Source organism: Pogoniulus pusillus, chromosome 11, assembly GCF_015220805.1.
Source record: "Pogoniulus pusillus isolate bPogPus1 chromosome 11, bPogPus1.pri, whole genome shotgun sequence".
NCBI lineage: Eukaryota > Metazoa > Chordata > Aves > Piciformes > Lybiidae > Pogoniulus > Pogoniulus pusillus.
This window is the reverse complement of record NC_087274.1, coordinates 24682830-24709749: the sequence shown is the minus strand read 5'-3', so window position 1 is coordinate 24709749 and position 26920 is coordinate 24682830. Positions and strand designations below refer to the sequence as shown.

The 26920-nt window shown below is 42.3% G+C and overlaps 1 long non-coding RNA gene across 2 annotated transcripts; it reads left to right on the top strand.

Moving 5' to 3' along the window:
* Positions 1-857: 857 nt before the first annotated feature.
* LOC135179770 (uncharacterized) lies at positions 858-25683 on the top strand. 2 transcript variants are annotated; one of them, XR_010304120.1, is made up of 9 exons: positions 858-904; positions 9750-9907; positions 16128-16292; positions 17211-17485; positions 18863-19104; positions 19927-20155; positions 21355-21415; positions 23320-23522; positions 24861-25683. It is a non-coding gene; the product is annotated as an uncharacterized LOC135179770 (long non-coding RNA). The 2 variants fall into 2 exon arrangements; XR_010304119.1 differs by lacking the exon at positions 858-904 and adding an exon at positions 5551-5679.
* Positions 25684-26920: the final 1237 nt, after the last annotated feature.

The window sequence follows — 26920 nt, the reverse complement described above, 5'->3', positions numbered from 1 at the left end:
TTTGGTGTCAAAGTAAGTGAATGTGGCACAGAGTCTTAAAAACTAACATGTATATGCAAAATGCAAACTGAGTTTGTGTTAAATTTTTGCATTCTCCCTGAATTTCTCTTAATTTTTTCCTTTTATATGTATTATATATTCTTCAGTTTAAGTGTTTTTAGCTAAAAACATAGAATCACAGAATTGTAAAGGCTGGAAGGCACCTCAAGGATCATCTAGCTCAAATCCTCCAGCCATGGGCAGAGATATCTCACACTAGATCAGGTTGCTCAAAGCCACATCACAGGATCACACAGGATCACAGGATATTAGGGGTTGGAAGGGACCCAAGGAGATCATCGAGTCCAACCCCCCTGCCAGAGCATCCAACCTGGCCTTCAAAACTTCCAGGGTTGGAGCTTCCACCACCTCCCTGAACAACCTGTTTCAGCATCTCACCACCCTCATGGTGAAGAACTTCTTCCTAACATCCAATTTGAATCTACCCACTTCTAGTTTTGCTCCATTCCCCCCAGTCCTATGACTACCTGACATTCTAAAAATTCTCTCCGCAGCTTTCTTGTAGCTTCCTTTAGATACTGGAAGGCCACAATAAGGTCACTTTGGAGCCTTCTCTTCTCCAGACTGAACAGCCCCAACTCCCTCAGTCTGTCTCCACAGGAGAGGTGCTCCAGCCCTCTGATCATCCTCGTGCTCTTCTCTGGGCACCTTCCAGCACGTCCATATGCGTCCTGTAACATCTACTGTGGAAGACTTCATTTACATGAAAATCAGTTGATGTTGATATTTGATGACTTCTGAGTGATGACTACTAAGTGAGCAGGTCTAACTAAAGCATCTGATTTATTTTTTTTCAGACTGCGCATGGGGAAAGTAGACACAGTCCCAACAGCAACAAGAGGAGGTATGTATCTTATGCTGCTTTTGCCATCACAGTAAAAACAGTCCTTATTAATTATAGCAAAATGCACACCTTTATTATTCTTAACAACATGGGAGAGTAAAGGACAGACAAATATTTACAGAGTCTGAGAAATGTCTGGTATATTGACAGTTAATAAAAATAGAAATCATCATTAAGGAAATCCAACAAGAATAAGGTAATTATGCATCATTGTATCCTCCCATTAAGGCTGTCTGTTTTAATGAGCTATTAAAGTGTAGTCACGTGGATGTAAGTGAACATGATTAAGAGTGAAAACTCACTGTTCCCCAGAAGGAGTTCTGTTTCAATTTGTAAAGGGAGCTGGTTGTTTAATTATGAACACACAGAGGATCAGAGTCAAAATCAGATTCAAGCATTTGTTTAACTGCAAGAAAGAAAAATTGTGATTTAATTAGTGACATGAGGGTCAAACAACTCATTCTCATGAGGACTAATCACTTTCCCAGGAATGCTGAGCACTGTCTCACACAGCATCTCCCAGAAATTATCACTATTTTGCATGACTGATCTCAGTTTAATACAACTGTTACAAGTAGCTGTGATTATCTGTGGTAGGGAGGACAGAAGAGGGAGAGCAGGTTGCTATTCCTGAAACAACCGTGGCAGTCCAGGCTCCCAAAGCTTCCTCTTGGTCATTAAAACCACCTCCATCCAGTACAGGATCCAAAGACAGACTGGATTTTATTACCAAGGGAAATAACAGAGGACAACTCCAAACAAGCAAGGAAGTAAGGAACGAAAAGGTCAGGTTTGGAGAAGATGTTGCACAGTTGCTTTAGGGTGTTAACATATCCACACAGGCACAGCCATCAAAGAAGGGACACAGGGCAACAGAGGGTGCCATCGTGCCATGGCGCTAATCCTGCCAGTGTCCTTAGGGGTGGCTTTCCCTTGTGAGTTGCAAGTTCTAGGTGACAAAACACAGTAAGATACATTTACACATCTTTGAGGAATTGTTTATACAAATGCAGGAAGGAGGGCATCACACATCTTCATGTATATATATTTAGAAAGAAATATATATATTACTGGGAGGTGCATAAGGCAAAACCCCCCAGACCTCCCAGGTGGGCTGGGACTTCAACATATATTCTTTCCCAGCTTCATCTGCAATCCATCCACTAATTTCTTGATTTGGCAATCTACAAGATCCTTGTTAAGCCTTATCTCTTCCCTATTCCCCAGTGCTTTGGTGATGGAATATTTCCCTACATATCTGCTCTGGGTCATGGTCCAGAAGATCAAACAGCTCAGTCATGGACAGCACTTGTTTATAGTAAAAAATGTCATAGCTTCATATCCAGATTTAGCCCTCATTGCTTCATGCTGCAGAAAAGGGACATTTTTAGATGCTTAGTCCTAGATCTCAAGTTATCAGAATTTATGATTGTGATCTCTTACAAAGGAAGAAGTTATTTTTAATCAGAATGGAGGCCCAGGATGGTCTGAAAATATTAAGGCCCTTTATTAACAGGACAGTAAAATATAGTCCTAATTAAACATGTTAAAGGTCTCCTAAACTTTCCTAAAATATTTTTTTTTCTGTAAGAGAAAGGGCAGAAGCAGAGAGTGTGACAGGGCAGTGAAATTTTCATGACTCTCCTTTAGCTGCTTGCAGAATCCATGGTGCTTGTTACGTGCCCAGACAAAGGCTGGTGTAGAGTCCTCTGTTCCTTGTCGTGTCCTCTGCATATCACACACAGGCACTTGTACACTGCAAGCAGCATCTGCTTCAGGCAGCAGAAAACAATGGGTAAAAGCACTGATGCCCTTTAAATCACCGCAAAGTAGGTCGAGGTCTTAAAAGCTGAAGAGTAGCTGAGCTGCTCAGATGTTGGTGTGAAAGCTCCGTTGTACGAACAAGAGCTGCGTTTCACTAAAGAAAACACCCCCTCCTTATCACCACTGAATTATTTAGGCTGTGAAGCCTCAGGAGAGGAAACTTTTATTCTGAACCTTGTACTTGACAAGTCCTGCAGGCTCAGGACCCTTCTCATACCAAAGCACCTCCTGAGGTGCATGCTGCATTGCTGCACTACAGATTTGAACACAAGTTTCAGTTTCTGTGCTTAAAATGCAACACAGACCCAGCTGACGACAGCACCCATTTGCTGTCTGCAACAGAGACATTCTGTATCATTTGTTGGGCACTTGGAGGCTACAGCAATGAGAACAGCTAAGCTCCAAATTCGTGCAGGGCAGCCACTAATGGCTAGGACAAATGAGAAATCAGTATATAGCTCCTGCTCTTCCTGGAAGTGTTCAAAGCCAGGTTGGATGTGGTACTGAGCAACCCAATCTAGCGCAATGTACTCCTAGCCAGGGCAGGAGGTTCAGAATTAGATGATCTCTAGAGTCTCTTTCAACCCAAACCAGTCTGAGATTGGTGAGACACTGGAACAGGTTGCCCAGGGAGGTGGTGGAAACCCCATCCCTGGAGGTCTTTATAGGCAGGCTGGATGGGGCTCTGAACAACTTGATCTAGTGTGAGGTGTCCCTGCCCATGCAAGGTGGGGTGGAAGTGGATGATCCCTGAGGTCCCTTCCAGCCCTGACAATTCTATGATCTTATGAGCTTGGTTGTGAAGGGTGTCCATCCACGTTGTTTTCTTTGCTAGCCAGAAGCAGCATGTTGGCCCAACTAACAAACCAACCTGCTGTCCATTGCCACACCACCATGGGACTGGAAATAAAAAGTGTGCAGGAATAGCCATGTTTTAAACAAAACTCATATTGGTACAAGGGAGCTGTGAACTTCAACCTACTGAAATTCATAGAAGCTGTGATGATCAGCCAGAATTTTCTTTGGAACAATGGGAACTCCCCCATTCAGACCTTCAAAAGATAAATTGATGTCTAATGTTGCCAGCCTCACCCTTCCTGTCCCCTCCTCACCTGCCTTTGATGGTAAGCCAAGTATTGTTTGGATGACTTATACACCCAATTCTGTTTCTTCACCACTGAAATGCCACCAGATACAATGGATCAGCTCGCTCTTTACCTGAGCACATTGTGGGCATGAGGGGTTGATAATGTGATCACTTTCCTTGCCCATAAATCCTGTGGGCTTTTCACCCACAGATGCTTTATGAAAGTAGTGTTGCAGTAGAGACTCTCAATGGGCCTCTGAGCAATCAGAATCACAGGATGTATTGAGTTGAAAGGCACCCTCAAAGATCATCTTGCCCAACCTTCCTGCAGTCAGCAGGGACCAGATTGCTCAGGGCCACATCAAGTTCCACCTTGGGGATCCCAAGGGACGTGCCTCCACCATTACTCTGAGCAACCTGATCCAGTACTTCGCCACTCTCATTCTGAAGAACCTCCTGCTGATGTCTAACCCTGTTCTAGTTTCAAACTTTTGCCCCTTGTTCCATCACCCAAGCCCTTCCAAACCGTCTCTCCTCAGCCTTCTTGTAGGTTCCCTTCAGATGTCGAAATGCTGCTGTAAGGGACTCTCGCAGAAAGGGCCCCAACTGACCATAATGGGTCAGGATCCAATCTGTGTAAGCAAAGAGCATCTCTCAGTTCCCGTTTCAGGACCAGTCCCTCACTAGACACACATGGAAAGTAGTTCTGTCTAGATGCCAAAGGCTGCCTTCTAAACATCTCTAACCCACCTTTTCAACCAAAGCACACTATCTGCTTAGCAGTCCCTCTCTCTAGATAAGTGGGTTTGTGATTATACACAGTTATATGCAGCACAAGGTCACACGCAGCCCAAACAAGATTGTATTTTGCTTTTGTCAGAGCCCAACTGTAATACAGTAAGAGTTAATCTCAACATTCAAAAACGAGGTCTTCATCCAACTTTCTGTCCTACACAAATGCTACATCACCTTCTGAGCTCTGCAAGAGGGACCATCAGCCACAGCCTTGTAACAGGAGGCTGAAAAGTACCAACTGGGTTGCCTGGGGCAGAGGGAATTAGTGCTTGCTCTGTGGCATCTGTCAACATCTTGCCATGAGCTTTCATTCTATATTTATGAAAAGGTACTGAGGCACAGCAGGCATTATGCATGATCTTCAGCATCAGAAAGGATCATGCCCTTATCAGTTTGCTACAGTAGTTCATTAAATGTCATTGCTGTTACCCAGGTCTCTGGGTAAGGCAGAGCCCTGGCGTGCTGCGGTCCTGCTGAAATGCAGCCTGTCCTTTCCCCCACACTCATGCGAGTGTTTGCTCTGTCATGAGATCTTCTGAATGCTGGATGTTTGATAGGCCAGTTAGCTGCCTGAACAAATATTTTCACTTTCATTTAGTCAAAGCTAGAGCCAAAAATTCAACTGAAAATAGCTTGAGGTAAGTATTGTTGCCTTAAAATTAATTCTATAATACACTCTGTGCATGGAATCAATGATTAGTGTTGCTGTGCTGTGTGCAGTATGGCAGAGAAATCACATTTTTGCCACTAGAAGTATTATGTTTTATTAATCTCTATTTTTGGAAGGCTATCCTAAACAGTTCATGGAGAAGTAAAGCAAAACATTCTAGCTGGAAAAAGAAAAAAACCCAAAAGTGACACGTCCATCACTAGACAGGAGATTTGATTGCTTGACTGAAATGGCTGATTGCATTTGCTGGCTACTTTTCTGCAGCCTGGAGAGATTTTAAGGGAAAAAAAAGAAACAAAACAAACAGCCAAAAAAACTCCACAAAACCAAACCCCCGAAAGATTCTATCAACCGGAGACTTAAGGAGAATGTTTTAAAACCTAAATAAGAGTTGTACAAGTAATAAATAGGTAAAGTCCTGGTTTGAATGCTGAGATTTTTTTTTAATGTTATTTGATATAAGAACTCAACATGGATCTTTCTGAAATGTGGTTCTTATTACCCTTTGGACAGAGTACATTTCCCTTTCTTGATTCAATCATGAACAAATTCCACTTACAGATAGTCCATACATTAGCGCAGCCTCTTTCACACATTACTGCATCATAATGCACTTGGCTGCACTTCCTTCCAATAGGTCCACTCTACCCATATGGCCTGGCTTTATTATTTTGTGCTCACATCTGTTTTAAGTTATCTTCTTTGGGCTACACGTTGCCAAAAGAAGTTCTTCAGCTACATGCACAAGGGCTGTTTCTGGGAGAATATGTGAACAAGGGACTTTAGCTCTCTCGCATCTATGCAATGTTCAGTGAAGTCTCCCCCTGTAGATTTTGGCTCTGCAGACTCTGTTAAACCCCGTTTTGTCTGCATGGCCTAGGTTTACACTGAGAAATCCTAGAGGCCTGGATTTGAAATCCTTGGTTCATAAGGATATTCTTGCTGTAGGGATGTCTTTCATTTTCCCATTCATCTCTTTCCCACCTTGTGTCTCCCCACTGGGTCAGTGAGTACTGATCACATGCTCCATGCAGGAGAACTAAAGCTACAGCCCTTGCCCCAAGACTTCTCTACCTTTAGTAGACAAGTTAAAAGGTCAAAACCTACGGGAGATTCCTACTGACTTCCTCAACCTTTTGCTGAGTCTCAGGATGGGCTGCAAAACCAGGAGAGGCAAGTCCAGCTCACAAAGCCTCCTGCCATCTAGCCTTGCTCACAAGGTGGTCAGATCATCAAAGTCACTTCCTTGTTAGGAAGTCCATAGTCTTCTCCTTTCTTGTTCTCTCCTGAAACTCGATGTTGCCAACATAGTGATGCCATTTGACATTGCTGATCCCTCTTAAACACCTGCTATCAAATGCATCAAATCTTTTCTTGTCAGCTTGCGTAATGCCCCAGGTCTTCGCAGCATCGAGCAAAACTGATACCACACAGCTGTTGTAGAGCCTTATTTTTTGTTTTGCGGCCATGTCACTGCCCCACACTTTTGCCCTTGAGTTTACTTACATTGATCTTCACCTTATGCTGGTCAAGCTTAAAAATGCCACGGGACAAAATGCAGGCAGAGTGGTCCATAGCATAGGGAATAACACAGAAGTGTGAGCACTGCCATGGTTGTGACTGACTCCAAAGAGAAAGGGCAAAGCCAGCGTTTCAGTTCCTCAGTAGACCCAAAGCCGTTATTTAATCAAAAGATTTGATGCTTCTTTCTACTCAAAGTTTCTTTTTTTTCAGTAGGCTTCTTGGGTTTTTTTTCATTTGTTTGGGTTTTTTTTTAAGATGAGCATTGGCCTTTGGGCTCATGAAAGAAGAGACAAAGAATGTCGTAATTCTTGTTAATAGCTTGGCACAGAGAGTTTATGAATCCCCTCAGAAAAGGGGGACAGAAGGCAGTGGATGTTAAACAACAAATTAAGTATGAAGGATGGGGTTTCCTTTATGAAAGGGAAAATTTGTGATGCTACCAAATTTAAAGTTCTGCACCAAAAGTTAAAAAATAAAATAACAGATTGAAAAAAAAAAAAAGAAAGAAAAGGAAAGTAAAAGCTCAGTGCATAACTGTTTGCATTTGCTGAGAGGTTGGTAGCACAATTTATCTTTCGTAAGTTATATAGAAGGTGTAAAAGAAAACATACAAAGCTTGATCCTATTAATTTCTAAATTAAATTTTCCTGCTTTAGTTTGTTTTCTACTAAAGTCTTTTTTTGTGTCACTGTGGAAGAACAGAGGAGGGTGTGTGTATATTTTCATAATATGGAAATAATTTGAAATAATTTTGGGTTTAATTTATTTTTGAATCTGAAAAAAAGCTAGAACTGTGCAGGATGTATTTTTCTTATATATAAATGCCAGGAAATGTCTACATGATGTAAAATCAGCCCATGCCAGCCCATGCAGACCATTGTAAAGGTAAAACAGTGTCACAAAATAAAGAAAAGTTCCTTCCTGGAATTATAGAAATTTGTAGGGAAAAAAAAAATAGAAAATTAAAGTCCACTTGACTGAGACAGGAAAGCATACAGTAAGAAGAGACCATTAAAAAAATTAACCTGCTCCCCAGTATTAAAGCTATTAATAACATGAACAATATATGTTAAAAAGCATTTTGAACAATAGTTCAAACATAAAATATTCTATGTGTAGTAATAAATTATATACAAATATACATAATATACATTATATAATATATTAGATATATAATAATATAATATATATTATGATATATACACTAATCTAGATAATATAATATAATGTAAATTATGTAAAATATATTTACATATATCATACTAATATTAAGTATTAAATATTAAATATACATCGATAATAAATATTCAAATACACAGGAAAAATAATTGATGTATTATATTACTGTAACAATAGTATTTAATAGCATATTGTTGAAAATAAAGATTGCTATAAATACAGATATCAATTTATTTTGATTTCTATAATTCTATATTACTGATTGCTAATTATATTATTTTACATACAATCATATGTACAATTCTGTAACTGCATACATTCCATATAACCTTCTTCTATATACTAAATGTAGAAGCCAACTGTTTACAGTTTGCAGTGCTATTTTTCTGGGAATTAATGTAAGGCTTTATAAAATTCTGGTGTATTTTGATTTTTTTTCAGGCTTATTAAGTCATGCAAACATAAGACTTTCTAATATAAAATTGATTCTATCAGCAATTTGGTCATTTTCATCTAATATTTATCAGCTTAGACCCAGCTCATATTTTATATGAATCTTGAAACATTTTTATCTTCTAAAGGAAAAAAAAAGTACTGTAAGGCACAAATCAATTCCTGCATTCAGCAGTTCAGGCTGTGAGCCTTTCTGTGATTGTGCTGAGCCTTTCTGTGATTGTGCTTTACATTGCTCCTTCTAAATATTACCTTCATTGCTCACGTACCTAAATAAATACAAAACATAAAACATGCAACTGAAACATCAGTGTGTGATTAATAATAATAATTTTTAAGTGTGTTTGAGAAACTGTTCTTTAATTGCAAGATAATGAAATAAATGTTAAGTTGAAAAGAATTTCAGTCTGATCTACAGAACTTCTATAGAGAAAAGATTTCCGTTCACAGGCACAGAAATTGTAGCTTTTAGAGTTCTTTCTAGATTTTGTTCCTGGTGAAGACCAAAGAAATGGACTCATCAGGGCTGTTGGGATAAAATCCCTCCACAAACAGGCACCAGAATAATTCTTGTAGGGGTTTTGGGTTTTTTTTCCTGCTGGTTTTTGCCAGATGAGATTCTTTTGAAGTTAATAACAAAAATCAACTTGATCAGAATTAAAAAGGAAAAAAAAAAAAAAAAAGGCAGGTTCATCTATTTAATTTACAACTTCAAACTGGAATGATTTAGGGGGCAAATATTAATTTCAGTGTAACTAATAACATGAGCAACCACTACAGCAGCTGACACATGCTTTCTCTATTAATAATGTCCTTTTATTTCAAAAGGGGCATTAATTTTTTTAACTTTACCTGCCTTTCTTTACAAAATGGGACTCTGTCAGGAACTTCAGCCCTACTTCAGCTCAATTTGCTTTGAACACAACAGTAGCACCATAATGAGAAAGAACATTTTAAAAGCTTTAAGACAGGAGCTGGGCACTGTACAGACTGAGCCCTTTAGCAGCAACAGTGACAGGAGATAGAGATGCCTTTCAACTGCCTTTTTTTTTCTTCTTCTTTTTGCCAAGATCATGTCAAATGAACTGAAAAGGGGCCAATTGACAGTGAGGCTCTGTGTGTGTCTGAGGTCATTATTTCTGGGCAATGAGGTAACAAATCCTGAGCAGCACAGTTCGCTGTGTAAAGAGCAGTAAAACAGAGGTGATTTTAACTAAAGCATTAATAACATGCAGTATGATCTTCCTTCACTATAAAACATGAGAATTTGCATTCTCTCACCTCCACCTCTGCATTATTTTCTTAAATTTCAGAACTACATGAATGTGGCCAAAAGGAGTGGCACGTCCCTACTCCAGCCGAGGTGCCATGACCAGCTGTGAACATCCCTTACTCTAGAAAGAGGAGTGAGGACTAGCTCAGCCTTGGTGGAAAAGACTACACATAAAGGAGATGAATCCCACCACAAAAGGTAAGAGCAGTGTATTGAAACTGGCATAGAGGGTCAGTGTGCAGACACTTCAGTCTCCAGCTCTGGAGGATGACTGAGCTGAAGCCACTATTCTACCAGTGAGATAAAGATGTTGGACCTGAGAACATGAGGCTCTGTGAGCCTCATTTACCCTTACTTGGGTAAATCGATCAGACAATTTTTTTTTCTTGCAGAAATGAGTTTGGAAGCACACAGGCACATGGACACAATGTCCAGGCTAAAAGCATTGACCTAGAATAACACTAAAATAACATCTCTGGGTAGAGAGTGTGACATTGCTCAGTTGAATTTTTCCCTAGGACACAAGCAGTATGGTCAGAGGTCCTCTGTAGAGGCTGGTGGCCATAAAGCTGGTTAGTTTAATCACTGTCCATCTTCTTGTATGGTGCCCTGCCAGCTTTGATCTCCAGAGTTGACAGTCCTCATGGCAGAGCAGCTGCTCCCAAGGAATTTTCCAAGAGGACTCTTGTCTCTGTACTTGTTAGATCTTCTGAGCGTATTAACCTCTCTTGGTCCAAAGCAGCTAAGCACCAGTGACATTTACTGGGGCCCTGCTAGTGAAGAATGAGTATAAGGAACTCATGGCATAATACAGCTGTGTGTTGCCTTTGGGTAACCAGATGAAGTAACTTGGGGAACAATGCCTTAGGTACTAATTATTACTTTGTACTTTACACAAAAGTTAAGTAGGTAACTATGATATCGAATGAAAATCTCAGCTCCCAACATTGTTTTTCCATGAATAACACCAGAGTAAATGTTTAGGCAGGTGGCACCCACAAAAGCAAAATACAGAGCTTCCTTATCTGCTAAAGCTTTGTCTTTTCTCCAGCTCAGACAGGAAAATTGTACTTTTTAAGCATTGACTTGCGGTCCCATAGGGACCTATTCTGAAGCCTCCCCCACAGATAATCATGGTGCATGGATTGCAAAGAAATGCAATAACTGGTCCTAAGCTATCATGGCAGAGGGAAAGTTAATGAAAATGTAACAAGAACACATGGAACAGAAACATAAAAATGCCATCCAGATGAAGCAGCTTGGTACATCTTCACTCACATCTAGATCAGGGATTAAACTACACAGGTACACAGAACACCAGCTCAGCATCCCATAGGCCCGTATGCACCAGTGTCCTCCCTCTGTGCCAGACATGTCAGCAAGAGCTGAACCTTGGCAGCACTCCCCCTCCAGAATTCGCATGGGACTGGGACTGAGAGAGGAACAGAAATTGGCTACTGTCCTGGATTGAGAAGAAAGCTCTGAGGGCTAAAGGAGCAAATCTGGTGCAGTTGCTTTTACAAACAAGAGACATCAGGGTCGGCAGGGGGGACTCTGGAGGCAAACTGGAGCAATTATATTTTGCAGTTCTGCCCTGCAGCGCTGACTCAGGTGGACAGGCTCATTAACAATAATTAACATCTCATTTCCAGGCATGGCTTGTAAAAGTACAAGGGTAATCACTGACTCAAAGCTGAAGTAACGTTTAAAAGTCAGTTTTACTGGATGTCCAAGTCAAACAAACCAGATATGAGTTTTTGCAGACACTCAGTAGTCTCATGAGCTGTTTCTGGGCAACAGGGAGTTGGTTACACAAATAGCCTTGCTACAGCTCCAGTGGGCTGAAAGCAAGCTTTTTCAAACCGTTTCTGAATGGTGCTTAATTGTATTCTGCCTCCCTGATTATTTATTGTTTTGCATGAGGTGACCCCGCTATCAGTGCAGCTTTGTGTGCAGAACATCAAAGCAAGGCTAGGGAGTTATCGGAGCTTTCTTATCTTGTAGCCAAGGTGATTTCCTGATCAGCACACATCTGCCTTGCATTTTATGAATTTTAGCACATTGAAATCGTTGTGTCTCAGAAAAGCTTTTCTGGAGCCTGCTTGGTCAGCATACACCAGATCACTGCTGCTTCGTGTCCTAGTCCTCCTTGAGTTACTTTACACATACGGGCAGTCCCCTTGACCTAGAAGGAGTATCTGAATGGGTGTCTGAAAGATCCAGACCCTAGATCTGAAGTGAGGCTGAAAAGCGCCAGTGAAAAGAGGTCACAGAGATGGAAGGCCCTGATAAAACCACATCAAGTCTACTTCAGGTAATCAGAAGTGCAACAAGAGGCACCTGTAAAGCAAGGTGTTACTATTTAACTTCTCATAATAAAATGATAAGGAACTGCTGGTAGCAGAGGTAAGGTAACAGACTGAGAAATGAAAGAAAGCAACACTAGCTTTTAATCAAGTCATATAATCCCCTCTTGATCACAAAAAGTAATTCATTCTGGTAATTAATCAGAAATGCAACTAGAGAACAAGTACTTGTTCCCAGCTATGGAAGAGTGAACCATGTGTGGGGTTAGTATGCAAGGGAAAAGATACACAGCAGTGATGGGACAGTTGCCCTAAACAGCCTGGAAGGTGTTACTAAATAGATTGACAATGAATTTAGGTGCTGGCTACCACACAACACAGATTAAAAATGAAACATCACGAATCTGGTAGGGAATAGGGAGAACAGTGGCAGCTGAGAGAAAGAAATTTGTATGCATTAGGCTGCAATGTAGTTTGAGGCATGGATTTGCGACGTGATATATTTCTATGCCACTTCTGCATCCTATTACCAAGAAGTATTATTAAGCCAGAAAAAGCCAGTTTAAAAAAAAATTACATTTTCTGGTAAATAATACTTTTGAAGACCTGTGTGCTGGGGAGTCCCAGTGCTCTTTCAGGGTTTAACCCGAGTTACCAGGATTAGAGACACAGTAAAAGAGGCTCTTCCATGACCTCGGACAGCCTGCTATGACATGTAAAAGTGACTTGCTCTTGACCTGCTGGTCTCAGTTTTGGCATCATGCCCTGGTTTGAGTAAATGTGCCTCACTGATACTATACAGAATTACAGTTTCCTGGTTATTAGGTCATTCACCATTTCTTCTGTTGCAATCCTTTCCACTCCCATCTTTTCGGAGTGCAGCATTGGGGATAAAAGGTAAATTTGCCGAAACACCACAATCAGCAAGCACAGCACAAAGTCCTCGTCGTGGTGTCCGTCCTTCGTCGTGTCCCTTGTGTCCCCGTTCCCCCACTTGCTACACATCATAAGCTGCAGTGTGCTGAATTTAAATTGGGAAAAAACTCTCCTTCTCCCCTGCATCAGTCCCCATGACTGTTGTAACAGAGCCACTGAGGAGTTAATGACAAGAGCTGAGTTTGAGTCTCAACTGGCAGAGCCCCCCCAAACGGAGCCCCCTTCCTCCCCCCCCAGCTCGCAGCTCCTGGCACTGATGAGCAGCCAAAGCACAGGTGGGGTGCAGAAAGCAGCAGTTTTCGGTGGGGGAAATGCCCCTTTGCGCCGCCTGAAGGTTTCGCAGCAGCTTACGGAGCCTGATGACGAGCACCCGGGAAAGAGCTGGGAGGGGGACCCGGAGGGGACTCGAGCGATTCGCCCCTCTCCTGTGTCCAAGCGGCCAGAAAAACCCCTCCGCAGCCTGACAAGGACTTTCCCAAGGGGAGCAGCCACCTGGGTGGCTCCGCGCTCCGGGAATCACCTCGGGGTGTCCCGAGGGGCAGCGCATCGAATCCCCCCAAGCAAATCCAAACTCTTTCTTGTCTCTGAAATGCCTGGAAGGAGTCTCCGGCAGCGCGGAGGCAGGGCACTGCCAGGGCTGAGAGGGGAGCTGCCTGTTAACAGACTTCAGTGACTCTACCAACACACCCGCATATCGACAGCCTCTCTTCCTGCCTCTTCTACCCGCTCTCTGCTTTCTAAGCGCCAAGATTTTGCTTCTGAGGATCATGCTGCTCCCTATCCAGGGATATGCATTTCTTTCATCTATTTCCACGTTGTCTGGGATACTTCATCATCTTACACTTAAATTATCAATTACTTTGCCAACAGCAGACATGGCTGAGTAGATGAAATACAGCGTTTCAAAGTTAGGACACCCGAGTTGGGATTTGCCTCATCTTGAGTTCTCCTACAGCTTTGTGGAAGGTTCTGGGCACCTCACTGCAAGTTTTTGCAGCCTGTTTTTTTTACATATATCTCTTGCAGAGCTCAAATAATTTATTTGTCCAATTTTTAAAGTGTGAGTAAATTAATTAGCTTCATTTTGGGTGCTGAAACACAAACTATTACTGTTTATTGAGCCTGGTAATCAAAAATAATTTGAATATAATGTGGCCTCAAAATTAATAGTCCTGAAACAAATAAAAGCAATAGACTTTAAGGCAAATTACCAGAATAGGAGCACAGCAGGCTCTCTTTAAATGTGTCTTTAAAAATAAATTGCATACTAATAGTCCTATTATTCAATAGAAAAGAGCTTCTTTCTATGTTCATTAGCCTGGAAATGCCTTTTTTTAAATTATACCACTTCTCACAAATCAGTTTAGTGCTGAGATACTGTACACTTCATCTCACATTTAAGTAAATATGTTTATTTCATCCTGGAGAGAGATTTTAACTTCAATACTACAATGATTTTTAATAAGCCTGCCACAGAAGGACATGAGCACTGCCAAATGGAAATACACACCACCCCTCTCAGTATGTTTAAAAATTAAATATCTTTTCCTCCAGCACCGAAAAAAAATACTTATTTGTTCTGACAAAGAAGCAAGGGACAGCGATGGGGGACACTGGAGTTAACTGCTGCCTGAAGTCATAAACATCTGGTGGCTATTTTAATTGCACTGTGAACCAACCACAAAATCCTCTGCTAAGAGAATAGAGGCATTTCCCCTGTGCAGTGCTGTATTTTAGAATTCCTCCCTTCTCTATCAATGTCAGACGTGGTTGCAGCACAATGAAGTCTGTGTTTTCGTGCCTGCATCATCCCCAGTGCTGCAGATACTACAACTGCAGTGCTGCTCGGCGATCTGCACGCAGACCAGTTATTCAGGCTATGGCTGCAAACCCTGACTTCAAGATCAACCCAAATGCTTACATCACTGCCATTTGCTTGCACCCAAGTCGAACAGGTCAGTATGCCTGTATGCAAACAGCAGGCATTAGAAAGCACATGGGTAAGGATACAGCTTTGCATGCATAATTATGTATATACACATACACCCCAGCACACAGATATTCATACACATACATTCACATACATGTCAATAGAGGATGCATTTAGCAAGCACTAACACAACCTACCTAAATTTGTGCAAAAATTATTGTTAATAAAATACTTGCAGGAGTTGTACGGGGAACTTCTAAAGGTCTGTGCTTCCTGGGGAGACCAAATGACCTCTTTTTTACAGATACCAAGATCAAAGCTCTTGGTTTAGATACTCCAGCTGTCTCTCTCATTGGCATTTGACATGCAACCCGCTCCATTTAAAATCAGGGGGCATGTAAACATTTTAACCCTTGGCAGCAGTATCTGAGAAAGATGCTAGCAATAAATGGTCATAACTGCCTAGGCCAAATCACATTTGGTGTCCTCCCTTTGAAGTCCACGCAGGCACTGTACCCTATGGTTTTGACAAAGAGCCAAGTCCAAAAAAAGGATGTAGGCTCTCAAGGCTGCCCGGATGTGGACTTTGGGCTCCTGAGTGGCTCCGTGCAGCTGACCAGTTGTCTCCAATCTCCCTGCAGGCCTCCCTGGCTGACCTTGGAGGGTCTTTGCCCATGGCTCTGCTTTGGTGAGCTGCCTGCATCTCCCCAGTAGTCGAGTGGCAATTTTTTTGCCTGGGCAGAGGGGCACTTTCATGCTTTGCGAAACCTGCTTTGGTGGGTGCACACGTGGGTAACACATGCTGACAGGATTAGACTCCACACTTAACACAGCCACAGCTGCTTGCTTTTTAGAAAATCATTACCACAGGAGGGTGCCATTTTTCTGTTTAAGCCCTCATTGGTCAGGTCCCTTGCTCAGAACTGAGTCACGGGGTTCAAATCCCTCTTGACATCCATCATGCTCCAGGAGAGCAGGGGGTGATGGATATGAGCCCAAGAAAGGTGTCTTCACAAGCCCACATTCTTCCCACAAAAGTCATGCTATGTCCTCACAGACAGGCAAGCCACCAACATCAAAAAGGTCCTGTGAGTACAAACACTTCTTCTGGAGCGGACTTCTGATCCTCCCTGCCAGGGTGGTTTCTGTCACAGTTTTGGAAGAGATGGCAATGGAAATCCATCTCCCTTCTCTTCTGCAGGCATGCTTTTTAAAAATTGAGTCTCTCTCTTTCCTCTTTTTTAAGGAAACACAGGTGAACCTCATCCCATTTGACTCCTCAAGCTACCTGCCTCCTGTGGTGTGGAGAAAGGATCAGATACATACCAAGACTGTGGCTTGTGTCTGACTGAATGCTGTTCTCCTCATGGAATCAGCCTGGCTGCTGAACCCAGATTCTTTTCATGTTCAGGTACTTAAACCCTTTTGCCCTTTCTTTCTCAAAGCATCCAAAATGCCCCAGGCTGATGTGACCCTCCTTATCCAAGGGGAGCACTTGCCTGGTCAGCAGGTGCAGAACCCGAGCTATGGCGTGTCCTCATGAGCATCCCTGTGCCTGAGACCTGATGTCTATGGGCACATGTAGCTAAACATGGACATTTTATGGAGCAGCCCCTGAGTCTCAGTCCAAACAGTGCCAGCATATTTGTACCCACACTGCTCTTTGCCCTGAGCTTACCCTAAGGGAATCCATCAAGGTGGAAGCCACTTCAGCCCTGTGCATGGCTCTCCATGGCATGGTCACAACCACTCAGGCTGTGATAGTACCTCTATTATTCAACTCATGAGTACTCAAAATGACACTCAGAGATTAATTAGAAATATTTAATCCAAATTTACTTCAACTGACTTTCAGCACATGAGTATTTAAAGGCAGTGGCAGCCATTAAACTCAACAGCAAATAAAGCTCTTAATGGCACTGTAAGCACTGGAGAGTGTGTTTGCATTCAGCAGCTATTGTCAGTAATCATGTGAGTATTTTATATCAGCATAGATCTCAGCAAAAATGATCCAAGGAGGTTGTTAAAAGGAAATTATAAAACAATGATGACATCTGAAGGTTTTCTCCATTATTCTTTCTTACAGAATGGCAGCTCTTAAAGTGTCTTGTTAAATAAAAAAGTAAAAGATGCTTTTAAATAAGTCCCCCACTAGCACAGAATTTACTATGACTTAGTATTCTTTTCAAAGTTCTGCTTGTATCAAGAGATAAAGCCATCTAGCTACACTATACCAGGGATTAAACAAATAGACTGTGAGCTGTAGCAGGAAGATTTGGCTGTTGTTGGCTGACTGTAATTGTATCAGTGCATTTATTTCCACTTGCAGATGATGTTACAGAAAACCATCAGGAAAGGGTTTCCTGATAAGTGCAAGTGTCAGTGGAAAGATCTAAACGAACACTATGCTGAATCCCTGTCATTGGTAAAGAGCAGAGTGCAGGTGTTTGTGGCCAAGAAATTGAAGAAATCCACCAAACATCTTTGGCCTGGTGCTGTTTGAGAATTCCTACCTAAGCAGAAAGACTTAGACCTGGATTCCTCACGTACCAGTCCTGCACTTGGCTACCCCTTGCTGCTCCGGATCAGCAGTCACAGCTCAAAGTGAGTGATTACACAAAAGCACTTTGCAAAAAGCAGGCTAAGCCTCTACAGAGCACGAGTTGCAGTTCCTAGAGGCTGGCTCCGAGGGAGCTTCAGAGTTTGCACAGATTCGCCAACACTGAATTTGCTGACTTAAAAGCACAACTCGAGGGATTTGTTCTGTGTTTTTAAGGAGTCTGAAGGAATAATGAACAGAACTGAAACAGGCAGTTGAAACATTAATTGCCAGGGTAGAAGCTGAGCAGCAGTATTTGAAAATTTATTTTGTGTTTGGCTTCAAGTGAAAAAAGGATTTAGATCAGAATTGGTGTTAATGTTGGAAGATCAGCCTTTGATTTGCCGGCGGCAAAGCTGAGATGGATTTGGGGAAGAACGATAACAGAAAGTAGCACGCCTCTGGAATAGGATTTCATTGATGGGGCTGTGAGCTTTTTTTTTTCCTCTTCTTGTTACCTATTTCAAAACTAATTAAATTAACTGGTACTGCATCTACCTATTTACACTGTAATCTCCAATCTAATTCTGCAAATGCCCTTTAGACATCTTTTGTCTGTTGCCTTGGAAAACAGGAAGAAAAACAGAGGCAGAGGAAGGGAAGCATAATCAAAATTCCTGGTAGCAGGCGAAGATCTGAATATCAAACTGTTTTGTTGTCACAATTATTTAAGAACAAGCCATGTCACTTCCAGCCTGCCCTCTGATCTCACATGGCAAATGGTGGAATATCAGATCAGGAGCACAGAATTTATGTAATAAATTAGTCACATCAAGCATAATAAGATTTTGTGATCCCTTTCATGAAGGCTAGAATACATTTAAAGGACTCTCAGACTTTTCAGGGACACTTCAGAAAGACCAAGAACAGAAACTGTTATAGCATTGCAACCTAATACATTCTACCAATGTAGTGGAGATTTCACAGTATCACACAGTATCACAGTATCACCAAGGTTGGAAGAGACCTCACAGATCATCCTCTTCTTGCAAAATTCAGAGGAGATAAAAGAGTTAAAACAAGAAGGCAGAAAATTACCTTCCTGTAAATCTTTGCTGACTTCTATTTTATGGGAAGAGACAAATGTAATTTGGGGCAACAGATTTGTATTAAAATGTGACCCTTTACAACTGGAATGCCCATAACGGGTGGCAGTTGAAAGATCTGTTTTATAACCCCGTCACTTCTTTAACAGCCTGGCCTGCAAGAATTTTTGCATTCAATTTCCTGTACATGTGTATGACAGCTTGCCCAAGGGAAGGGTTCCCCTGTAATTCTCCTCCTTTTCCTGGAGACGGAGGGAAATCCCATAAGCCCTCCCCCCACAGTAACACTTACTGTATTTATGAAGCAGTGAACAAGTTTCTATTCTTTGCTTCCAGGGAAATGGAAAAGGTCACGTCCTGATCCCACCAGGCTGTGCCACAACTCTACCATCTGGAGAACAAACCTTCTTCATAGGGGAGAGCAAAGCTGTCCCTCAAGGCAGCTGCCAGGTCCAGATACAAAGTGCTGCATTCCCCTTCCATTTCTTCCAGTTGAGAATGGAAGAGGAAGGGGAGGAAGGAGAAGAGTTAAACTCAGCTGACAGAGAACAGTCTTGAGCCAACTATGACAAGAGATGGTAAAGATGTCATTCGGTTCTAATATTAATCTTCCCCACAGTAGTTCTGGGCTGTTATGGCACACACTGTATGACTTACAATTTATTATTTGGCATGGGAAATCATAAGGAAATCCTTTACTTAACAATGGAAAGTGCTTTCAGCCCAGCTGATAACTGACACTTCCTTGTCTATTGTTGCTGAGAGTGATCTGGGAGCTGCTGGAGGGAATGGGTTGCCCAGGCTATGCCCAGAGGACTGACTAGACAACTGATTAATCTCCTCTGGCCATGCAGGTCATCCACAACAATAAAAATAAATCAGCTACTGGCCTATATAAGGAAATTTTATACACTCAGTTATCTTTGTTAGCAAATGCTCTGGGCTTTTGGAGCTGCCTTTGGGCAGATGAGAAGCCTAAATGCCTTCAGGAAAACCTTGTGTTAGGTGTGAGCCTTAGCCTGGCTAGCACCGGGGCTTGGAAGAAACAGGTCCTGCAGGCCTTGAGGAGGTGAGGTTGTCTGTCTTGCAGTGGTTGATAGTACCTCCCACAAGTACAACCCAGCACTGCCAGTAGGTGATATGGTGGCCATTCCAGATCTTAAATGTAGGTCATTTGTATTTCAAGCTTTTGGGGTTTGTAACAAGGCATGATGCCTGGTTTTGACAGAGTCACATTCTCCTGGAGCAGTGCAATGCCCCTCTGCCATTTTAGGGGTGAGGATGGTCCCCAGGATGCTAACCATTGTACTGAAAAGGACTTGCAAGCATAATTGGAGCACAGATGGTGTTAACAGAAAATTAAACAACCTTTCTTTTTTATTCTTCCTTTTTTTCCACAGACAATAACCATCTTGCAAAACCATTTGGCCAGGCAATGCTGCTCACTGCACCCTAATACAATAAGAAATCCATCAAAGCAGTCAAGATGTTAACCAATTTTTCCAATTTCTTTTAAAAAGATCGAGTGCTGTGGCAGAATAAACTCCCATCTAGATAATTTTTGTTGACACAGTAGTGTACATCACCTGGACAAGCTGCCTTCTTTGATTTGTTTCACCCACCAATAAGGTAAGTGGAGCTCAGATCTCCAGCTCCATTATGAATGAGAGCATTAGCATGGCTGCTGTGCCATTTATCTGCTGTGCTTCCTGATATGTCCTTCATCCTGCTGTCACAACAGATATTTCTGCAGCTGGAGACACTCCACAGTGAGCAGAGCAGCCCAAAACAGGTGCACCTACAGCAAGAGGGAGCTTAAACACATAGCACAGCCTTTTTAGAAAGGTTGCTGTTTCCTCCTGGGAAGGCAGGAGCTTGCTGACAGCACCCTTCCTAGCACAAAAACAATCACTGCACCCAGGAAGTGCATTGCTGAAATATCCCTCATCAGAGTTAGACAGAAGATGCGGACAGAAAAAGGAGCAAGCCCTGCTTTACATTTCCCAAAACACCCTCGAGGATAAAGAGAACCTAGACACTTCCACCAGTACCAGGGCACCAATGCAGCATGTTTGGCAGCTGTAAAACTGCACGAGATTCTTCTGGCTGGCCAATAACAGAACTACAAACTGGCTGAGGTTAGAAAGAACCTCATTAGGTTATCTTGTCCAACTCATTGGCTCAAGCAGGGCCACTTAAAGTCTAAAATTATTTTCTTTCTCCAGCCTTTGATTCTCTTGCCTGTTCAGCCTGTACATTTTCTCTGTGCTGCGTGGCAGCAGGAGCAGGGCTCCAGCACTATCTGGGAATGCTAACACTGCAATATTAACTGTGTCCAGCCCGCATTCAGTCACCACGCACTTGATGCAGCAGTGACAATTTCAGTGGAATTAGGCTAGAGAGAAATTTATCCACGAGTCTTTAGCAGTGATTTAGAGATGAATGCCCTTTTTATGTAAAGCGATAGTTGGAAGGATTAGGATTGGGAGGTTAATCTTTCCTCATGGCTAACTCATTGTTTTCTCACGATTCCAAGATTCTTTGGTAAGAGCCACGGTCTGGACAGCTCACCATGAGCAATTCTGGAATGGAGAGCTAGCCACAAACCAGTCAGAGCTGGAGATCTTGCAAAACACACTCAGAGACTGATTTCCCTTTCAGTCTTTCTTCTAAAGACGCCAGACACATTCCTATCCATGTCCAACAGCTCTGCTTTCTGAAACAGGCAGAGATCTCTGAGAGACACAGAAGAGACAGCTGAAAGCCTCTGCCAAAGAACACGTAGGCTGGAAAATATATTGATTAAATAACTTGTTTTCTTATCACAGGCTAAGCAAGCTCGGCCATCATGAGAAAGGATGCTTCTCAGAGGGGAGGCCAGCATCAAAGGTAACATTAATCATTAATGATTTTTTTTCCCCACTTTGGTTTCTGAAATAGCAAACCATTCAAACAAATATTTGAGACAGAAAGGAATTGTGTTGCTAGTCTCTCCCAGGATGAGAAAGGCTGTCAAAGAACTGATGGAAAGAAAAAAGCGGAGGTGCCATGGATACTTTTGGGCTTAAATTCCAATGTCTGCAATTTAAAATGAGACCTCTTGGTGCAATGCTAAATCTGCTTCCTACCTCCATTAGTGAATTTTGTCCTTAAATCCAGCCATGTAACAAGTTAACAAAACCTTTTTATTTTCAGCAGACTTCTCGTTGGTCTTTCTGATGTCCTTCTAAGGTTCAACTTTGTGTCCATCAGACACCTTTGTCCATCTCCATTCCTCCAGGGAACTTATATTATTGTCTGGCCATTTGGTGGTTGCATGGTTGTGGGCTCATGGGCCACTGTTCTTGCCATGAGGGTTCAAGTGTAGTTAGAGGTAAATGTAGAGAGGTCTGGGGTTTTATGGGTCATGCCTTTCGTATGCCAAGGGTCTGGTGACTTCAGGGCAGCTTGCTTTGAGGGGCAATCTGGGGTAGCGACTGCTGCTCATGGTGTAATTTGTTCAAAACATATTCAAACTACATTTAGGGCCAGGATTTATGAAACAGCCTTATATTAGGCAAAATCTCCATGGAGATCTCTGAGTGGTACGTAAATGGAGCAACACTAGGCCAGTGAAGGGCACATCTGGCCAACTGCCAGAGCACACAGTTGTGGGATGACATTTCTCAGTCACACCCCAAATTCTTATATTCTTCCATCCTGTTAGAAGTTGAAGCCTTGTTACTTGGAAATCATTAGTTACGCTTCCAGTCCCTAAACAATCCTTGAAGAGGGATATCTTGGCTAATTTATGGCACAGCTGCAATCAGAAGAGATGGTTGTAAAAGTGCCATCATGGATATCTAGTTCATGAGCGGCTCTCTGCGCTCTGTTTACAAATCGGAGGAGTTGTCAGCCTCAAAAACTCAGCCAGGGAACTGAGATTTAAATGGGGTCATTTCTGGCTCAATAATCATTAGCAGTACTGAACTTTCTGCAAGATAGAGCCCTCCATCTAGGCACAGATTTATATCAGCAGGATCAGAGCCTCCACCACACAAATTCTTTTGAGGCCACCCCTGCCTACATTTGTGTTTTCAAAGCATCTCACTGAAAGGGGCCTCAGAGCCATATCGTATCAGAATTAGATGTTATTTTTAAAATTAATGTGTCCCTGCAAGTTTTGGGCAACCCCAGGCATTGCTGTTGATAGAAAAACCAATAATTTTATTTTACTGGGCAATTCATTCCAGACAACTTTAGATCAGGCAGTGACCTGATGTCCTTCCCAGCCTGGTGGAGAGTCAGAGAAAATATGGGATAGAAAAAAATTAGAGAGTCCAAATCTGAAATAAAGAAAATTTGTGCTATACAAATTGAGTTAGTGTGACTTTGGGACTGAACCATAATTATTTTTGATAATGGTATAAAATGAAAAGCTATTTGTAATGAACCCAGTTCTAGCTGTCCTTGCTGGGTTGTCAAGTCCATGTGCTGTGCACAGGACATAATCAGCCTGATGCACAAGCCAGTGAAATAAATGGTCCTATCAGGGTGCTGAAAGAAAGGAGTAGCCAATGCAAAAAACAACAACAAACAAGTATTACAACTGGCAATCAAATAACACTGCTTCTTGCAAATGACCTTCTGGCTTGTTTTATCATTTTGCCTCTGGATGTTTCTTCTTTTTTTCTTTTCGAGTTGTTTCTGTGTTTTGTTTTGTTTTGTTTTGCTTTGCTTTGCTTTGCTTTGCTTTGCTTTGTTTTGCTTTGCTTTCATTCGCTTTGATTGAATTATTCTTTATGGTTTCCAAGGAGGTAAACCTGCTGCAGCCACAGACTTCCCAGATTATCTGATCTTCCTATGCGGTCCCAAACAGCTGCGTATTTCCTACGTTACACAAACCAGCCTGGGCAGCTCCCCATCTACAGCCCACTGCTGCACATCCCAGGCTATCCAGTGAAGACTCACCTGGGCCAACCAGGATGCAGGCTGAGCAGGCACAGTCTCTGCAGAGGTGAGAGTCAGAAGACTTCTGATCTGCCCCCTCTTCACTGTGTAGGAATACCATGCAATTTTCAGTCATTCTTTTTTCTTGGAAGTGGAAAAGCTTTTCTGGATCCTACTGACTTCTGCCTCTGGCTTCTTCTCTTCAAGAAAGAGCAAGTTCAGTCCTGAACTTTCGGCCCTTTGCTTGGGAGCTGTCATTTTGAGAGGGACTTGTCTGGCTTTAAATTACTTGAGTTCTTAAGTGCATGTAATTTGTGAGAAGCACATCTCATGCTAAATATACACATCTTGTAGATGTTCATATTGAGAAGCCATCCTTCTTCCATGATGAGCTGAAAAAGGGAAATGAATCATGAAGCACAAGCCTCTGTGAGCTGGACAGACCGCAAGTGTCTCCCTATCTTGGTTCGAAGAAGCTTTTGGCTCTGAGCCCTATGTCCTTTTGAAGTGGTGGCAACCTTCCCACTGCCTCTAGTGGCACTTAATTTGGCCCTTGGACATTGATGTTGTCAAATGGAGCTAATAGTCCCTGGGTGAACCAGGAGAAGGGTCCCCTCCAGCCCACAGGGTCATGGGGTCTGACTCTCACTTACTCAAACACACGAAACAACACCATCAAAAAGCTCATAAAGAGCAGCTAGGGCTAGAGGTTAAAAGAAATGTCTGCATGCTTCACAGAAGTCCAAAAGCAGTTGTGCAACTGCAAGCACATTAAAGCATGAGTCAGTCTGGCTTTTGAAGGGGAAACACATCCCATGCTGAACAGATACAGTGGGTACATGGCCCATGTGGCCCACTGCCATCCTAAACTGTTGCTATTTTATGTCTCTTGCAATGTATTATTTGCAAAAACCACCCCTTCTTTGTGCCATATAGTGGGGTGTAACTTCCCTGCAGGTTGGGTTTCTGCCCCAGATCTCATTATTTATCTTGTTACACTCTCAGTTTTTTAATTTCCTTTTCTCTAGCTCTGCTCCTATTTTTCATAACTTTACTCCTTTTTTGCTCCCACCTCCATGCTCAGACCTCCTTAATCCCAGTATTTGCAGTTATTGTCTTGTTAATTTTCCATTGGTCAATATCCTTCTGTCTAGTTCACTTATTTATGGAGCTCTGATTAAGTGTTGCTTTCTTCTCACCTGTTGCCCACACTCCATGTTTGTTTGTTTTTTCATGCCTGCACCAGTATTGGTGCTCAGTTTTTTGTGTTATTATTTTTTACTGGTTTGTTATGTGCCCATTTTTTTTCAGTTCAATCACTACACTTGCCCAGCCAGTTTGATGAAGTCTTTCTCTGCTTTTCTGAGCAACTTTGTTAAATGCTTTTCTCCTTAACACATTTAAGGAAAATCCATCCTGTTTGGAGCTTTGCTGTTAGAGATCATCTTGTCTGAGAAGAGCTGGAAAAGTTAAGATGACTCTGTGATTCTATGAGTTAAGCTACTGATGTAAGATTGCTATATAGGCAGTATTTGCCTGGTCATCTTCTACCAACAGAAGTCAGCATCCCTTTGCCTCACCTTGTCACACAGCTGTAAGCCTGATGCAGCTTGTGACAACACCCACAGCAGTGAGTATGTGGGAGAAATACAATTCCAAGTCTAAAATTTTACACACTGCTGTTATGAGCTGTGAACTGATGGCAGCTTTCCATCTGGAAACAGTTGGACTAGTATGTGGATAAAGTAAACCTTGTATTTTACAACTGTACTTGTCTTATCTGCTGCAAGGTAAGGATTTCTGGAAAATGGATCAATGCACAAACACGTGCTGCTAGCCTCACAACAAGTGTAATAGAAAGTAATGAAATTGTCACACTTGTCCTGTGATCCCTTTGCATGTGGATTTTCAAACCCAGCTTGGCATATTTTCTTGGAAAATGTGATTATTTTTTTTTTTCAGCGAAGAAGCCATTTAGTTGTTAAAACATCTTTCCTTGCAGAGCATGATTGAATGTTCCTTGGATGCCAATCAGTGAGGAAAAAGAACAGACAAAACTCTTGGAGTGTTAAAAAGCTTCTTAGCTGCCATCCCCCTTCCTGCTTTCCTTAAGCAGCCAGTCTTGTGGGGAGATGGTTTTTCTCTTCTTGCAAAAACAGTGGGGCATGTGCAAAGCAGCTTCCAGCAGAAGCAAGTTGCTTCTTAACTAAAAGCATGGCTAAACCCAGAGGAGATAGAAGTGAAAAATTAAAGGTTAATATTTTGGATCCAAGGTCTTCCTGGCAGACTTGATATTATCTTTGGACATGTCAAGAAAAGACTTCAGGACAGATCCCAGAGCCAAACGTTTCTGAAGTGAGTAGCAGTTTTGGGAAACTCAGCTATGCCATGTCCAGCTTTGAGAAAGAGGGATCTGCAAAGTCACCATCAGGCCCTTTGTGGGGTAACTCATCCCTCCACCTCTGCAATATGATTCTCATTTCAGTGTGAATATTGTGTCTGGACCACATTAGCTTTCGAGATGTTTTTGCATTTTGCAAAATTTCAAGAGGAGTGCATTGCTGCAGTATCTTAAAGGCTACCTGAACTTCCAAACCAAACATGAACTGACAGCCCAGAATCAGATGAGCTGGAGGGGAAATTCTTGCACGGCCACACCAGCCACTCAGCTGACCTCAACAGGCCTGTATTATCTGAACATCCCCCATGCTTCAGTCCATAGGTAGCAGAGAGAGAAGAGTAGCTGCTGTGTGAACACTTTGAGGTTCATGCTCATCTCCAGGTTTCTTAGCTTTGCTTGCCAGCTTCACTTAGACTTTCTGGTAGAGAATCGGGTGCCTGCTGTGTGTCAGGTGGCAGCTGATGTGAGGTCTGGAGCATCTCACCAGAGCCCATGCTCTGAATTTGTGCACTTCATCATCCATCCTTGCAAGGACACAGATTCAGATGGTAAAATCCAAATTCTGCTGCACCACCACTTCTTCAGGCACCATGGTCCAGAGGTGTCGAGCAAGCAATGTGCAAAATACACACAGCTCTTCACCTGCACTGCACAAGTTGATCATACTTCTTTCACTGAAGAACATTCCTTCCAGCAGCTCATCAGGGCAGGAGTAGATGCATTTGCCAGTTAAGGATAGATCTTTGCTTATTGATCCTTTGTGGACAGGTCAGGGCAGTAGTGACTCAGCTGTTGCAGCAGCACACAAGCTCCAGACTACGAGCTGGCTGCTGCCTGCTTCTGCTACACTCTTGACCCTCAGCCTGTTTGGGCCTTTTTTTCACCCCAGACACTGGCAGCCAAGGGAATGGAAAACAGAACGTGTTCAACATGTAGGAGTGTTTACTTTTGTCATGACACAATTTGGGATTTTCCATTTAAGCTTGAAAAACAAACCCTAAACAGAATTTATTAGGAAAATAGTAGCTATGAGGTAAATACATATCAACAAATGCCAAGAGGTC